The following is a 16,335-nucleotide window of genomic DNA, read 5'->3' as shown; positions in this document are numbered from 1 at the left end:
TCATTAAACACTGTGTGCTGAACATAATTTATCTCTTATGATGACTTGGCATCACCCGTCTAAACACCAATACTGCCTAACACCCTGGTACTCCGATAGGTTTCTTTACACCAACATTCCCCCAAGTACGTGCTGCGGAACACTGTTCTGGAGAAATGCTCCAAGAAAAATGAGTTCAGGCCTTATTAAAGATGTTGAAAAGTACCAGTGCAAAGAATTCAGTTTAATTTGCTAACCCTGTGTTTCCCATTTTACCTTTTTCTACATAATTATCATTAAGGTCCCAAAAAACAGGGCTTATATAGAACATACACAGAAACAATGCCTTAAGAAAAAAAAAAAAAAAAAAAAAAGAAACAATGTCTTATATTCAAGGTATCCAGGCTGTTGTGCTTTGTTTTGGTGTCTTTTTAGAATTAATTTTTAGCCTATAAGTTTGCATTCTACTTTCCTCAGTAATCCCCTGTAATCATCCTCCTCTTTCTAATTTGCTGCTTCTTGGCTACTATGGGCTGGAAAGTCAGGTAATCAAGCTTGTTAAAACTGTGTCCAAAGTCAAGCAGGCTCTCAGAGTCTATGGGTTTCTTCTCGTGTCAAATGTATGGGCTTAGGTGTGTCAACTTGGTAATATTTCACCTCCTCAGTCTTTTTTATTTCCTTTCTGGGTCTTAGCTGTGTTGTTCAAAAGGTGAGGTCCTGTACAATATCGGTTCAACTATACTACATTAGGCCATAAATTCAATAAAAGGGCACTGCCCACCAATGGTCTTCTCGGAACCTATCACAGTAACTGGCACATAGTGTGAGCTAGACAAATGTTTCATAATGACTACCCTTCATCATCAGATGTAACATTAATTCTTTGGCAAAACACATGATAAATTTTAACTCTGGACACTAGGACCAACACATTTCCTTCTCTCCTCATTCAATCAGAGATACTAGGGACACCTAAGCCTCTTCCCACAAGTAGAATCTCATGGGTAGACCTATTCATGCATAGAGGCCTACCTGTTACTGAAAGTTGGGGATTATGGGAAGTACTTCCTCAACTCTTAGAGGAAACTGAGAAACAGACTACAAAGATTTAGATCAGGTACACGAAAGCATCTCTCGCCCACGAAATCGGTTGTAACACCAATCTGGGCGACCACGGCTGGCAGTCCTGCCTTCTCTGCGAACACCTCGAGTGCTGGCTCTTTCTCCTTACTGATGCATGTGTGTCCATCCACCTTCTTAATAGTGGCAATGTCATGGGAAACCATTTTAGTACCCAGGTTGTAAGCACAGAAGTAAAAGAGGGAACTGCATGTTCTTGAAGGATGATTCACTCAGTCTAGCCCTGATTAAAAAAAAAAAAAAAAAATCCTGCCCACCACAGTCCAGCAATTTTGTGAGAACGCGAAGCATTTCTCACTTGGGCTAATGCTCACCTCCCCGCCCCACCCCCGCCTTTCCCCATAAGTACTGTTTACATACATGGCTAAAGACAACTGTAGGTCTCCTTTCTCAAGGTCAGTCTACAGCTGAGAATAGACCCTAGCCACCTGATTTGGCCTTAGGGCCAAGTCACAGAAGTACACATTTGCAATTCTTCCCAGCAGGTGACAACTGGCTCCTTCGTAAAGAATTGGTTCTCAGCAGTTCTGATTCCACTCGGATTTCTAGGCGCCCGCCCATTCACGTTCGGGTCCTCACCTACCCTCAGGTTTCTCTGAGTCAGCCTGACTTCCCTTGCCCTGAGGTTCTCAGATACAACTTCATCTCGAAACCTTCAGCCTGGAAATACAGCACGCCTGCATTTGAATCGCAGCTGGAGGAGTGTATTTTTACCTTAAAATCAGCCCAAAACAAAATTTTTGATCGGGAAGTCTCTCATGGGTAGAGGGGACGAACAGGGCCCAGGGAAGGGCCGAAATCGTGGTGTTTACGCGCGGCCGACGACCCCGAGCCGCGGAGCGAGGGGAGCCCGGGAGCAGACGCCGCGAAGCAGGGCCCGGAACTGGTGCCGCAGAGACCGCGCGGGGCGGCGGAAAGGCCGGGCGCTGGCTCCGCGTGGTTCCTCACCCCTGACCCCTTCTCCTGCAGCTCCGACAAGCAACGAAGGACAGCCCGAGACCGCAGCCACCTCCACTCACCCAGCGCCCATCGCCGGCGCAGTCCGTCCGCGTAAACTTTCCGCCCGTGCACCACGGCCGGAACTATAGTGCCGCGCGACAGCAGGGAAGCCTGCGCCAGACGGCTCACGGAGCTGGGGCGGGGCTTTAAGGCCTGAGGGGCAGGGCTCTGGCGCAGTCGGGCCGCTAGGGGGCGCGCCTTCATCTCTCCTTCCCTCCCCGTCCTTTCTCGGGCGCTTCCCTTTTTACCCCTGGCCTCCTGGCCTCCTGGCCTCCTGCCCACCTGCCCACCTGCCCACCTCCTCACCTTTCTGGTAACTCTGAGCTCTTCACACTCCTCTCGCCTCACGCACCTAGGCCCGTTGGTGCACCAGCCTCTCCCTCGCTGACACTTGTTCCTCGTCGACCGCACTCTTCAGCCCCCTCAGTCAATATCCTACGAACCAGTTGACAGAATCCTCTACAAACTCTTTTTTAACTGCAATTCCTGACGGCTAAGCACGTTGTTTTTTTTGTTTTTTTTTAGCTGACCTGAGCCAGTTTACAAGTCAAGACTTTCTCTCTTGGTCTCCTCAGCGCGAGACTCCCCTTATCCCCCCACCCCCACTCCTTCTTTAAGGGAATGGGGGGGGCGGGGGGAAGGTTCAGTGGGCTCTCCCTACAATGCCAGGTGCATTGCACTTAAACTTACCCGTGAGGCACCATGAGCCCTCGCCTGCCTCACCTCTGGCCGCCTGGTGTCCCACAGCAACCTGTGGGCCAGGTCTAGCCACGTAGGGATCCAGGAAATGCCAGCTAGAAGTAGGCCTGAATGGATGTCATCAGGCCGTGGGTAGATATGGTTCAAAAAATCATGTACCACACAGGTTACAAGTGAGAACAGAAAAAGGCCTCTGCCTCTTTCTTTTAGTTGGTGGGATGGGGTGAATTGGGGCAGGGGTGGGAGGGGTGGAGGTTGAGTCCAGGAGGGAGGATGCTTTGAACTGAACCACCCAGTCTGTCTGACTTTTCACAGCTTGTTCTGTGGGAGAGTACAGGGTCCAGTTGATGGGGTTTGGGGAGATGGGGGTTCTGAGCTGACGGCCAAGAAAGAATTCTTGAAGACATCTTTGGTGCAAAAAAGGTGATTTTATTAAAGCATGGGGACAAGGTTTGTAATGCCCGAAGTTCCTAAACCTCCCACAAAAGACCACCAGAGTCGTGAGTCAAAGCCAAGCGGCAAGGGGTGTTTATTGCAGGTTCGAACCTGGACCTCTGCGCACTCGTTGCCGGTGACGCTAAGAGGCCTCGATCAGGGTCGGTATAGGGTTTTTATAGACAGGGACAAACAGCATAGGTGAGTGAGGGTCCTGATTGGTAAATTTTAAAGTAAGGACATTTGTTATTTTCAGATTGGGCGTCCTTGGTCTGTCCTTCGGCGAGAAGGCTTTGTCCGTTACTTGTGGTGGGAGGAGAAAAAAGGGGGCAGGGGAGGAATGTGTTAAGCAAGCAAGATTACAGAAGCGAAGGACGCCAGTTAGTTTATGTACAATTACTACAATTACTCATTTCATTACATATCAGACTACATTCATTTAGGAAGGTTACTACAATTACTCATTTCATTACATATCAGACTACATTCATTTAGGAAGGTTTACAACCCATTCTACTACATAGCGGGTTACATCCAGGAAAGGTCTCACAATGCTCATAGCAAACAGCAAGCAAAACAGACTTCTCAGCAATTGTATTTCTTATCAAAGATCCATAATACGCGGAAAAGAGAACCTAGCTTTAAACTAAGGTAGGGCTGTCATTTGGATTGTTCCTTTCAGGTTGTGGGCAGAAAGAACTGCACTGTGGTTGTGAAGAGTGACTCGTTATACACTATGGGGCTGGGAGAGGTGAGGTCAAGAGGAAGTTTCTTTTTTAAAAAAATTATTTTAATGTTTATTTATTTTTGAGAGATGGAGAGACAGAGCATGAGTGGGGGAGGGGCAGAGAGAGAGGGAGACACAGAATCCAAATCAGGCTTCAGGCTCCGAGCTGTCAGCACAGAGCCCAACATGGGGCTCGAACTCACAGACTGTGAGATCATGCCCTGAGCCAAAGTCAGATGCTTAACATTTAACCAACTGAGCCACCCAGGTGCCCCAAGAGGACTCACAGATTACTGGAGGCCTATCTCTTGTCAAGCTAAAATTGTTTTTCCCTCTAGCAAAGTATTAACATTAAGACAGTAGGGAGTTCCTGGAGTTCTACTCTGCCTGCCTCAAGTATATGTCAATGCCTACAGGTTATAAGGAAATTTAATTTTACCTGCCATTTCCTTTTTGACTTTGTTCCCCATATCACTATGGAGGGGTGATGTTGGGGCTCCAGGAAACTGAGTCTATAGTTTACTGGAGATTAAGTTATTGATAAGATTGCCTTTTTCTTGTAATTTACTAAGATATTTGTATACTGATGTAGACCCTATCAGTTTAACCATTTGTTTTCTGTCCTTTCCTTTATCCTTGGGCAGCCAGGAGTGCCTGAGGAATATCACACATTTGTCACCTGTAGGGGGAGGGTATGCTAGCTTGTACTTTGCCCTCAGCCTGCCTTATGGTCCCTCATCACATTTGCTTATAGTTCTTTCTTCTTCTTCTTCTATCCAAGGTGGCAGAAGAGGAGTCAGTCCCTGGGAATGTCCCTGCCAGCACCAAGGCCCAAACACCTACAGACTGTCCTTTTTGTTTCAGAACTTCTTTCCCCAACTTGGCCAGCCTCACTGTCTCAAAACCTTACAATGCTTGAGCATAATGAGTAAGTAAGGCTGCTTTCTGATTACTTAGTCACCATTTCTTTTTTTATTTTTTTAAATATTTATTTTTGAGCGAGAGAGAGGGAGGGGAGGGGCAGAGAGAGAGAGAGAGGGAGACACAGAATCTGAAACAGGCTCCAGGCTCCCATCTGTTAGCACAGAGCCCAATGTGGGGCTCAAACTCTGAACGGTGAGATCATGACCTGAGCCGAAGTCGGATGCTTAGCCAACTAAACCACACAGGCACCCCTACTTAGTCACAATTTCTAACTTTTTCCCTAGTGGGAAGGATGTGGCCCAGAATATATGGGCAAGGGAGTCGTCTAGTTACACTTAAAATGGTGATGACTCAGCCATAGGGTCGCTGTTCTCGTGGTAGTTCCAGCTCAGCTCCACGGACTGATTCGTTACCTTCCTCAGTCCTAAAGCTTACATTTATTAGTTTGCTGATGGTTGATCAGATTTTGGTAATCTAGTTCTGAATACAGGCTGTCAGGAGACTAGGGAAGCAAAAGGGCGATTTACTAAAATTGAATGGTAAAAGATAGACCTACCAAGGGGGCTGCGTCACTTAAGGCAACTGTTGAGTGCTTTTGTTTTTATTTTTAAATTCTTAGCAGAATCCCATTAAAAACTGGAAAATTGTTCAGTGATTATAAAAAAAGAGAACACCAACACAAAGAGTTAGAAGGTCTTACAGGAGATGTCTTTCAAGCTGTAGCTGGCTAATGAATTTCTTTGTCCCACTCCAGAGATCCTCATTTGCATGTTTCCACACACATATTAAAGAGAATCAATAAACAACTTCCTTTGCATAATCTATCATCCTTTCATTTTTAATTTATTTATTTTTATTTTTTTGCCATAAAACAGTGGACTGCTGTCAACAGAGGCTTTAAAAGTCAGTGGCAAAGTAAAGGTTAGTGACAGAACCACTCATAGGTGCTAGATACTTGGGCTCAGAGGGAGGTTCAGATATCCACCATTGTAGCACCATTCAGAATATTTTCACTGCTCTAAAAATCCTGTGTTCTGCCTTTTTATCCCTCCCTCTAGCCTGATTCCCAGTGACCACTAATCTTTTTAATGTCTCCATAGTTCTGCCTTTCCCTTGGTGTTGTAGAGTTGCAATCCTGCAGTATGTAGGCTTTTCACATTGGCTGTTTTTGCTTAGCAATACTTGGTTGCTTCCAAGTTTGGGCAATTATGAATAAGGCTGCTATAAACATCGTTGTGCAGGTTTTGCGTGGACATACGTTTTCAATTCATTCGAATAAATACCAAGGAAAGAGATTGCTGGGTCGTATGATAAGAGTATGTTTAGTTTTGTGAAAAACCACCAAGCTGTGTTGAAGTGGCTGTGCTGTTTTGCGTTCCTAGCAGCTATGAATGAGAGTTTCTGCGGCTCCACATTCTCAGCAGCATTTGGTGGTGTCAGTGTTCTTGATTTTGGCCATTCTAATAGGCGTGTAGTTCTATCTCATTGTTTTAATTTATTTTTAATTTTTTTTTCAACATTTATTTATTTTTGGGACAGAGAGAGACAGAGCATGAATGGGGGAGGGGCAGAGAGAGAGGGAGACACAGAATTGGAAACAGGCTCCAGGCTCTGAGCCATCAGCCCAGAGCCCGACGCGGGGCTCGAACTCACGGACCGCGAGATCGTGACCTGGCTGAAGTCGGTCGCTTAACCGACTGCGCCACCCAGGCGCCCCTCATTGTTTTAATTTATAATTCACTAATGATATATGAGGTCAAACATATTTTCATGTGCTTACTTTCCATCTGTATATCTTCTTTGGTGAAGGTCTGTTCAGGTTTTTTGCACATTTTAAAATCAGATTGCTTCTTTTCTTTGAATTTTAAGTGTTGTTGTTTGTGTATTTTTGATAACACTTGTCAGATATGTGTTTTGCAAATATTTTCTGCCAGTCTGTGGCTTGCCTTTGCATTCTCTTGACAGTGAGGGACTTAAAGAAAACCACAATAATTACAATATCCTTATAAAATTTAAAATAATGAACAATAAGGCCCTAATATCGTCAAATGCCCAGTCAGTTTTCAAATATCTAGGTGTCTCATAAATATCATAAATTTGGGGGCACAGGGTGTGGATCAGTCGGTTGAGCATCCAACTCTGGATTTTGGCTCAGGTCATGATCCCAGTGTCGTGGTATCCAGCCCCAAGTCAGGCTCAGTGCTGAGCATGCAGTCTGCTTGCTATCTTCTCTCTCTTCCCCCTCCCCCTCTCATGCTCTGACACTCTCTCTCAAAGATAAAATAATAAACATTAAAAAAATAAATTTTACTTTTTTAACACTTTGGTTGCTTGAGTCAGGATCCAAGTATGGTCCAGACATTGCAATCCCTGAAGTCTCTGATCATCTATAGGTTTCTCCCTCTCTCCATGTCTTTTTTCTCTTGCAAAGTATTTGATGAAGAAACCATAACATTCTCTCTTTTAATTGCTCTCAATCCTTCCTTCCACAACATTTGAGAAAATCCCAAAGTTTCTCTCTATTCTGAAATCATAGAAAGACTCACTGAACAAAGAAGGGATTTCATACAATTCCAATTCCAATTAACTTCATCTGTGCTCTGCAAATAGGGGTGAGCCTTGGTTGCCAAGGGTCTGGCATGTGACACCAAGTATGCATTTGTGGAAAGAAGATAGGAAGGAAGGAGGAGATTATTTGGGGGAAAAAATCAAAGGGGAAAGCAGAGAAAATTTGATACTACATTTGTCTAAGAAAGTAGAATTGAACTTCTTTATTTGGGATACCTTCTCCTTTGAAAAGTGTTACAAAACTCTAAATTGTTAAAGACTCCTCATGATCTGGGTCTGCATCTATCTTGCCGGGCTCACCCTCACCCTCTTAAAACTTTGGTAGCATCTTATAAAAAGATATGCAATATCACTCATCGTCAGGGAAATACAAATCAAAACCACAATGAGATACCACCTCACACCTGTCAGAATGGCTAAAATTAACAACTCAGGCAACAACAGATGTTGGCGAGGATGCAGAGAAAGAGGAACCCTTTTGCATTGATGGTGGGAATGCAAACTGGTGCAACCACTCTGAAAAATAGTATGGAGGTTCCTCAAAAAATTAAAAATAGAACTACCCTATGACTCAACAATTGCACTACTAGGTATTATATCCAAAGGATACAAAAATGCTGATTCAAAGGGGACACATGCACCCCAATGTTTATAGCAGCGCTATTGACAATAGCCAAAGTATGGAAAGCGCCCAAATGTGCATCGACATTCCACAATGGAATATTACTCAGCAATCAAAAAGAATGAAATCTTGCCATTTGCAACAATATGAATGGAACTAGAATGTATTATGCTAAGCAAAATAAATCAGTCAGAGAAAGACAAATATGATATGATTTTACTCATATGTGGAATTTAAGAAACAAAACATGAACATAGGGGAAGGGAAGGAATAATAAGTTAAAAACAGAGATGGAAACAAACCATAAGAGACTCTTAACTGCAGAGAACAAACTTAGGGTTGCTGGTGGGGTATTGGGTCAGGGGATGGGCTAAATGAGCACTGGGCATTAAAGAGGGCCCTTGTTGGGATGAGCACTGGGTGTTATATGTAAGTGATGAATCACTAAATTCTATTCCTGAAATCATCATTACACTATATGTTAACTAACTTGGATTTAAATGAAAAAAAAAAAAACCCACTTTGGTAGCATCTTTCAGTGAAAAAGCAGGTAAAGCAAAACAAAACTTCTTTATTATAAAAGTAATTCATTTATAAAGGGAAAAAATTCAAACAGTGTTAAAATATATAAAGTGAAAAATAAGTGTTTCCCTTCCTAAAAGTAACCATATGTATCTCCCTGCCTCAAGGGTAGTTCCAACCACTGGCTTTAAGGCACGAAACATCAGAGAATTTTTTGTTTGGTTTTGTTCATTCTGTAACTACTGATGACAAAAGTACAGCCATTCATACATACTTTTTGCAACTTTGTCTATATTTGTGTGTAACGTGTGTTTATGTATGTATATATGCACATATAGGTAATAGTATGAAATATATAATACTTTAAAATTGTTAAAGTTTGTTTATTTATTTAAGTATTCTCTCCACCAAACGTGGGGCTCGAAGTCATGACCCCAAGATCAAGAGTCACGTGCTCCTCTGACTGAGCCAGCCAGGTGCCCCAGGTATATAATATTTTTAAACTAAATGCAGTAATGTTATATATACTGTTTTACGTCTTGTTTTTCTTATTTCTCGTTTATTAGTATATCTTAGGCATCATCTTCCTTCCTTTGAACTGCTATATAATTGATTACTGGGAAGATATGACACCATTTATGTAATCAGTTTTCCATTGACATTTAGATAGCTTTCCATTTCTGCTCTTACAAGCATTGCCTTGTAGACCATTGTGGGGGCTTTTCCTCTGACTGAAGTGGAGAAGCACTGAAAAGTTTGGAGTAGAACAGGGACATGATCTAACTTATAGTTTAACAAGGTCTCATGCGCTACTGTACCAGATTGACACACGCTTCATGAGCACTGGATAATACATTTTTTAGTCTTTGTCAACTGATAAGAAAAATACAGGGGTGCCTGGGTGGCTCAGTCGGTTGAGCGTCCGACTTCGGCTCAGGTCATGATCTCGCGGTCCGTGAGTTCGAGCCCCGCGTCAGGCTCTGTGCTGACAGCTCAGAGCCTGGAGCCTGCTTCAGATTCTGTGTCTCCCTCCCCCATTCATGCTCTGTCTCTCTCTGTCTCAAAAATAAATAAACGTTAAAAAATAAATAAAAAAAAAAAAGAAAAATACAATCTCACCATTGCTTCATTTGGTATTCCTCTGTGGGTTTTTTTTTTTTTTAAGTTTATTTATTTTTGAGAGAGAGAGAGAGAGAAAGAGCACAAGCAAGGGAGGGGTAGAGAGAGGGAGACACAGAATCCAAAGCAGGCTCCAGGCTGTCAGCACAGAGCCTGATGCAGGACTTGAACCCGTGAACTGTGGGATCATGACCTGAGCTGAAGTCAGAAGCTTAACCGACTGAGCCATCCAACGACCCCCAGTTGGTATTCCTTTGTAAAATCAGATTGACAGTGAGTTTTTTTCTTATTTTTTTTTAACGTTTATTTATTTTTGAGACAGAGAGAGACAGTGTAAGTGGGGAAGGGGCAGAGAGAGGGAGATACAGAATCTGAAGCAGGCTCCAGGCTCTGAGCTGTCAGCACAGAGCCTGATGCAGGGCTTGAACTCACAAAGAGTGAGATCATGACCTGAGCCGAAATCAAACGCCCAACCGACTGAGCCACCCAGGCGCCCCAGATTGACAGTGAGTTTTACTTAATAGGCTGTTTCTCATTTGCTCAGTGGGGAGTTGTTAATCAGACTGGTGCTGTGTGGGTTCCTGTATGGCCACATTGAAGCCCTCTGATAGTGCCTGTCTGACTTCTCCTCTAGACCCCAGGCTCGTCCAGATGGGTCCTTGAGAAGGCCCAAGACCTGACTCTGAACCATTACTAACCTGAAGTGTCACCACCTGCAAACTCCCTGCCTCAGGTAGGGCCCCAGCCACTGGTTTAAGGAGATGAAGTATTACAGGGTGTTATGGGATGTTTTGGGGCTTATTTTGCTTATTCCCACAGTGACAGCTGTGTGGTCATTTTTTGACCTTTTATACACAGTATTATATAAACAATTAAAACAATATAAACAAAAGGTCTTGGGCTGTGACACAGTTCAGTGCCTGACAGACCCAAGTGCTGCTCCACAGGTTCCCACTGGACCTCTTACATCACCCCCACAGGTTTTATAAATGAGAAAGCTGACTTTGAGAGACCTTAGGAGACTTGCTCCTGTTCTGGCTTGTTCCTTTAGCAGATGTTGTAAAGTAGTACCTGTAGGTCAAATTTGGCCCATTTCGTTTACATTTTAATATTTTAAAATTGCTTTACGTTGGTATGCCTATTGATAGGTCATTCATTCTCTGTCCAGACACAGGCCTCATTACTCTCCACTGACTTTGAATAGAACTAATGTAACTTAATTTTATCCACCCAGGCACCAAAGGCATTTGACTTTGCAACCCCTGCCCAATCTTGTCTACTTTCCACTCTGAAACTGTTGGGTCAATAGCAACTCCTGATATAGCCCAGAAATAAACCAGCTTCAGCCAGAAACCCTCTACATCAGGCAAAAAAAATCCCATTCCCTCTTCCTCCTGTTCTAAAAGAACCACAGGAAAAGCCCTGAGATGCAGAGGGAAAGGAAAGGCCTCTGTGCTGTCCTGTCCAGTCTCTAAACCCTGCCTTCCTCAGTCCCTGATGTTACTATGAGGGTCAGAGCCAGAATGGCCATATCTGTCCTGCCACCCTGTTCCAGGGACAGTATCAAATGAGGCAGCTTTGTAGAACAAAGTATATCAATTTTTCTTCCTCAGCGGTCATGGTCTTTTTCCAGCACTTTGTCTCTAAAAGGACATAAACCTATGTGAGTGGGCATTTCCTCCACACCCTCCTGACCTCATGTGTAGCTCAGGTACCCTATCCCAGAGCATCTGCTCACTGGGATGTACTTTTTCATTCCATCAATAAATATACAGCCCACTGTCCTGGGCTCTGGGGATTGATTCAGTCATGAATAAGACAGGCAAGGTCCCTGTCCTCCTCTTAGAGCCACTAACTAGTAAGAGATTCAGAACGCTAATCAGGTGATCACACTTAGTACACAGTACAAGGTTGTCACAGTGGAATGCATGGGGACCGGCTGCCCCCCTAGCAGCCTATGATCTCCGGAAGAAGAATAACAACAGTACCAGACACTGTTGACGTGTTTTCCATATTAATTTACTTGATCTTCGTAACAGGCCTACCAAGCAGGTAGTGTCATTATCACCCTCATTTTACAGGGGAAGAGATTGTCCAAATTCACCGTGCCAGGACAGACAATGCTTCCACTCTTGGTTGAGCAGCAAACTTTTCTACAGCCTGGTGAACTTCAAAATGTGCCATAACCCCATGAGAACAAGACAGAAGGAACCAGATTCACCCCCAGCAAGTGAGATTTAGGTTGGACACTAGAAAGAACTCCTTGGCAACAGTTAAAGTATATGAGAAAAATTGGGGCGCCTGGGTGGCTCATTTGGTGGACCCGCTGACTCTTGATTTCTGCTCAGGTCATGATCACAAGGTTGTGTGATCAAGCACCGTGTAGGGCTCCAGGCTGAGCGTGGAGCTTGCTTAAGATTCTCTCTCTCTCTCCCTCCGCCCCTCTCCCCTGCGCTCGCTCTCTCTCTCTCTCTCTCTCTCTCTCTCTCAAAAAATAAATAAATAAATAAAGCATATGAGAAAAGGAATTCCTTTTCTGGGAATTTGCTTTTTTGAATTTTCTGTATGGCATAAATAACATTGTAAAGAATAGAGGAATTAATCTAGAAAAAAAAAAAAAGATCTCTCAAAATTCCACCTGTGAATTGGGTTCCTTTGTTCATCTTTCCAGGCCACATGGAGACTGTGAGCTGGTGTGGGAGGAGAAGTAACTAGATCTGGGGCTGCTTGCAGCAGCCTGAAGGCAAGGAGGTGCTAACTAGCAGAGGTCAGCCCCCATCTCTCTGCTTCCACAGGGGGCAGGCACCCCTGTGTGTTTCAGCAGGGGGAGCTGGCTACCTTCTGACTCTGACAGGCCACTCTGGATAAAGTAGGGCAGGGGTGAGGCTGTGAGGGATTACCTGCTTTTTCAGATGAGAACAATCAAAACTGCATGCTCTCTAGTCCCTGGGGGAAACAGGGAGGGAGAAAGGAGCAATCAGCAATCCAGCAAAGCTAGGTGAATGATTAAAATGACTTCCAGGTCAATGGGTAGGGTCATAAGTCCCCATTGCTTCACCCCACCTTCACTTCAGCAGCTTCATCCATGAGCTGGAGGCATAATTCCTTGGGTATCTTGGGATGTCCCAGCTTGTTCTGGGGAGTTCTGTCAGTGCCCTCTCCCCAAGGATTTCCCTCTGGCCTAATAAAATATTTTTTATGTGTGAAATACTTTAAGGTAGTTTGAAGTATTTTCCCCACATTCTCTCATATTTTACCTTATTTTTAAAGTTTATTTATTTATTTATTGAGAGAGAGAGAGAGAGAGAGAGAGAGAGAATGGTGGGGGAGGGGCAGAGAGAGAGACACAGAGAGAGACAGAGAGAGAGAGAGAGAGAGAGAGAGAGAGAGAATCCCAAGCAAGCTCCTCACCGCCAGCCCAGAGCCAGACTCAGTGCTTGAACCCATGAACTGTGAGATCATGACCGGAGCCTAAGCCGGATGCTTAACCGACTAAGCCACCCAGGGGCCCCTCTCATATTTTTAAATAAACTTTATTTCTTAGAGCAGTCTTAGGTTCACAGTGAAATTGAGCAGATACTCCCTCATTTTTAATTTTGATTCTCACATCCACCCTACAAATAGATAGAAGGGGTATTATCTCCACATTTATGTTACATTTAGACTCACAGTAACAGAACCTGGTGTTAACTGAGGTCTTCTGATCTCTTAAGCCCCAGGTACTTTCTCTTGGTTACCTCAGAGTGCCTTCTGAATCTTTCCAGATCTTTCCTCACACTAAGCCTGGGAACCTTGCACCATCTCTCATTGCTAGAGCTTAGAGCCAAGTTTGAGAAGTTTCCCCCGGTTCCCTGTTGACTGCAGGGGGCCACTAGAGAGCCCATCTCTTTCCCGGGTGAAAGGTCCACCCTCTCAGGCTCTGGCAGAGGCACTGGGACCCAGAACTTGTACAATGCCTTGATAAGCTTCTTAGAGGTGGGTATTAGCAGGGATCGGATATTCTTTCCCTGAGATGCCCTTCACACCCGACCCTGCTTTGAATTAGGATTCCATAGGGGAGCTGGGGACAGGAGAATGGGGTGTGCCCTGCTGTCCAGCTTCAGACTCACTCTTTGAGACCCTGGGTTCTGACAAGTTTCCAGAACTGAGAAGACACTCAGATGTCCAGGTTTGAAGGTAAATGATGTGCTTAGGTAGGAGGGATCAGCTGGGGTGCCAGCTCAGCTCTGTTATACAACACAGGCACATCAGGAACAGGAAGACCCTCCAAAGGTCTTGAGGAGAGTCAAGCGGGTTGCTACGGAGTTGAGCGTCTGGCAAGGGACAGGGCGGCTGCAGGGAGATGGTGGAAATACAGTTACAGGAATCAAGGACAGAGAAGGAAATTCGCTTATTCTGTACTGCTCCTTTAGCTTGCTCCTTTTTTGTTTTGTTTTTTAATGTTTATTTTGGCGAAAGAGAGAGGGAGTGGGGAGGGAGAGGGAGAGAGAGGGGGACAGAGGATCCGAAGCTCGCTGACAGCAGTGAGCCCGATGCAGGATTCGAACTCAGGAACCATGAGATCATGACCTGAGGCGTAGTCGGACATTTAACCGACCGAGCCACCCAGGCGCCCCCTGTTTTGGTTTTTAAGATAAATGCATTTGATGGGGTGCCTGGGTGGCTCAGTTGGCTGAGCGTCCGACTTCGGCTCAGGTCATGATCTCGCGGTCTGTGAGTTCAAGCCCCGCATAAGGCTCTGTGCCCACAGCTTGGAGCCTGGAGCCTGCTTCGGATTCTGCCTCTCTCTCTCTCTCTCTCTGCCCCCCTCCCCGCCCCCCCCCCACCCCAGCTCATGCCCTGTCCCTCTCTCTCTCTCTGTCTCTCTCTGTCAAAAATAAATAAGCATTAAAAATTAAAAAAAAAAAAGATAAATGCATTTGCATCTCTAGTTAGCATGGTATGCTGGAAAGAATGGGGCATTAGAAGGCTCACCTGCTCTGCTACGCACTAGCTGTGTCGTATTGAGAGAGTCACATCTCTTCTCGGGAACTCGGTTTCTTCATGTCTCAAATGGGGAGCTGCACTAAGCAGTGTCTGCAATTCCTTCTACCTTTAATGTCCTAAGAGTCTATGGGTTACTCATGCCACTTCTAATATATTACTTTATATGCAAACCCAACCATTTCTAGCTATTGTTTTATAATAATCTGTGGACACTAAATAGAGATTTAATGAATATTTAGTTCTTTATAAATTGAGGATTTTATGAGGGCCCTTCACGTTCTTCTTCCCTCCTGAAGAATATAAATTAAACCTTTGTATAAGATTAGAAAATTAAAATTTTACATAAAATTAACCCTTTATATAAAATTAACCCTTACATAGCACTTGACTCTCTACAATGCTTTTTGTAGACCTTATGTGTTTTTACTCTCAACATTGCTGTGACATAGGTATTGTTATTAGTATTTACATGGATAGATATTGTTATTACTATTGTTATTTCTGTTAAATTTAAGTTTAAAATACCATAGTGATGCATGGGTGGCTCAGTCAGTTAAGCGTCCAACCTGTGGTTGGACCTGTGGTTTTGGCTCAGGATACGATCTCATGGTTTCGTGAGTTCAAGCCCTGCGTCAGGCTTTGCACTGACAGTGCAGGGCCTGCCTGTGATTTTCTCTCTCTCCCTTCTGTTTACTCCTCCCCGGTCTCTCTCAAAATAAATAAATAAACTTAAAAAAATACAATTAAATAGCACAGGATAAAAAGGTTAAACAGTTAATCTGAACATTATGATATGCTGAAAAGTGGGGCGCCTGGGTGGCTCAGTCGGTTAAGCGTCCGACTTTGGCTCAGATGGTGATCTCACGGTCCGTGGGTTTGAGCCCCACGTCAGGCTCCATGCTGACAGCTCAGAGCCTGGAGCCTGCTTCAGATTCTGCATCTCCCTCTCTCTGCCCCTCCCCTACTCTCTCTCTCTCTCTCAAAAATAAATAAAAATAAACATTTTTAAAAAAAGGATATACTGAAAAGTAAGTCTTCCTCAGACCCCTGACCTCAGTTTCCTCTCTCCACGTCTCCTTCCAGGGACCCTCTTTGCATAATCAACATATACATTATCATGCTTATTTCAAAGGGGAGGCAATGAGGTTCGGCCTGTCCAGGGAGGCACACCCAGTAAGCAGCTGAGCTGGAAATCCAGGCCTTTGACTCCATTCTCCGTGTTCTTCCCACCACACCACACTGTCTGGGAAGCTCTATGGCATTAGATTTTGTCCTCTCTGGATGATATGGTGGAATTGTTTTAAGTCAGTCCAAAACCAGAAAACAAAAAATCACCAACAGAGACTTGAGTTCCCAGTGCTGCCTTCCACTGCTGCCTGTTTTTGTCTGAAGCTTAAAATCTTTCCCTTCCTCTGCCTTTGACAAGGTGAGATCTGTGGCCTGGGGCACCAACTATGGATGACTGAGCTCCCAGTATGTCAGGCTTGGACTTGGGGGACACTGGCAGACCTCTTGCGGGGATCCCAAGGAGGATTAGGTAGTCCCAGCTCAGGAACCTGGTTGCTGGCATGTCTACACAGAGGACCTCTAATGCTTTTTCCCAAGAGCAGGCATT

General features: G+C 44.5%; 2 protein-coding genes across 9 annotated transcripts in view; one reads left to right on the top strand and one right to left on the bottom strand.

Moving 5' to 3' along the window:
* Positions 1-2,251, bottom strand: part of INTS14 (integrator complex subunit 14) — a 34,095-nt gene extending 31,844 nt beyond the window's left edge. The window contains exon 1 of one of the 2 annotated variants that reach the window (XM_045449401.1): positions 2,139-2,251. The gene's annotated coding sequence lies outside the window, so the exon portion shown is untranslated. Of the gene's footprint in view, positions 1-1,833 lie in introns of both variants that reach the window. The other variant, XM_045449399.1, reaches the window with a different exon arrangement.
* Positions 2,252-4,769: 2,518 nt separating this feature from the next.
* Positions 4,770-16,335, top strand: part of SLC24A1 (solute carrier family 24 member 1) — a 38,887-nt gene continuing 27,321 nt past the window's right edge. For 4 of the 7 annotated variants that reach the window (XM_045449396.1, XM_045449398.1, XM_045449397.1 and 1 more), the window contains exon 1: positions 13,778-13,910. The gene's annotated coding sequence lies outside the window, so the exon portion shown is untranslated. Of the gene's footprint in view, positions 4,908-13,777; positions 13,911-16,335 lie in introns of those variants that run through there. The other 3 variants (XM_045449394.1, XM_045449395.1, XM_045449393.1) reach the window with 2 other exon arrangements.

This window comes from Leopardus geoffroyi, chromosome B3, assembly GCF_018350155.1.
Source record: "Leopardus geoffroyi isolate Oge1 chromosome B3, O.geoffroyi_Oge1_pat1.0, whole genome shotgun sequence".
In the NCBI taxonomy this organism is placed as follows: Eukaryota; Metazoa; Chordata; class Mammalia; order Carnivora; family Felidae; genus Leopardus; species Leopardus geoffroyi.
This window is presented reverse-complemented; position numbering and strand designations above follow the sequence as displayed.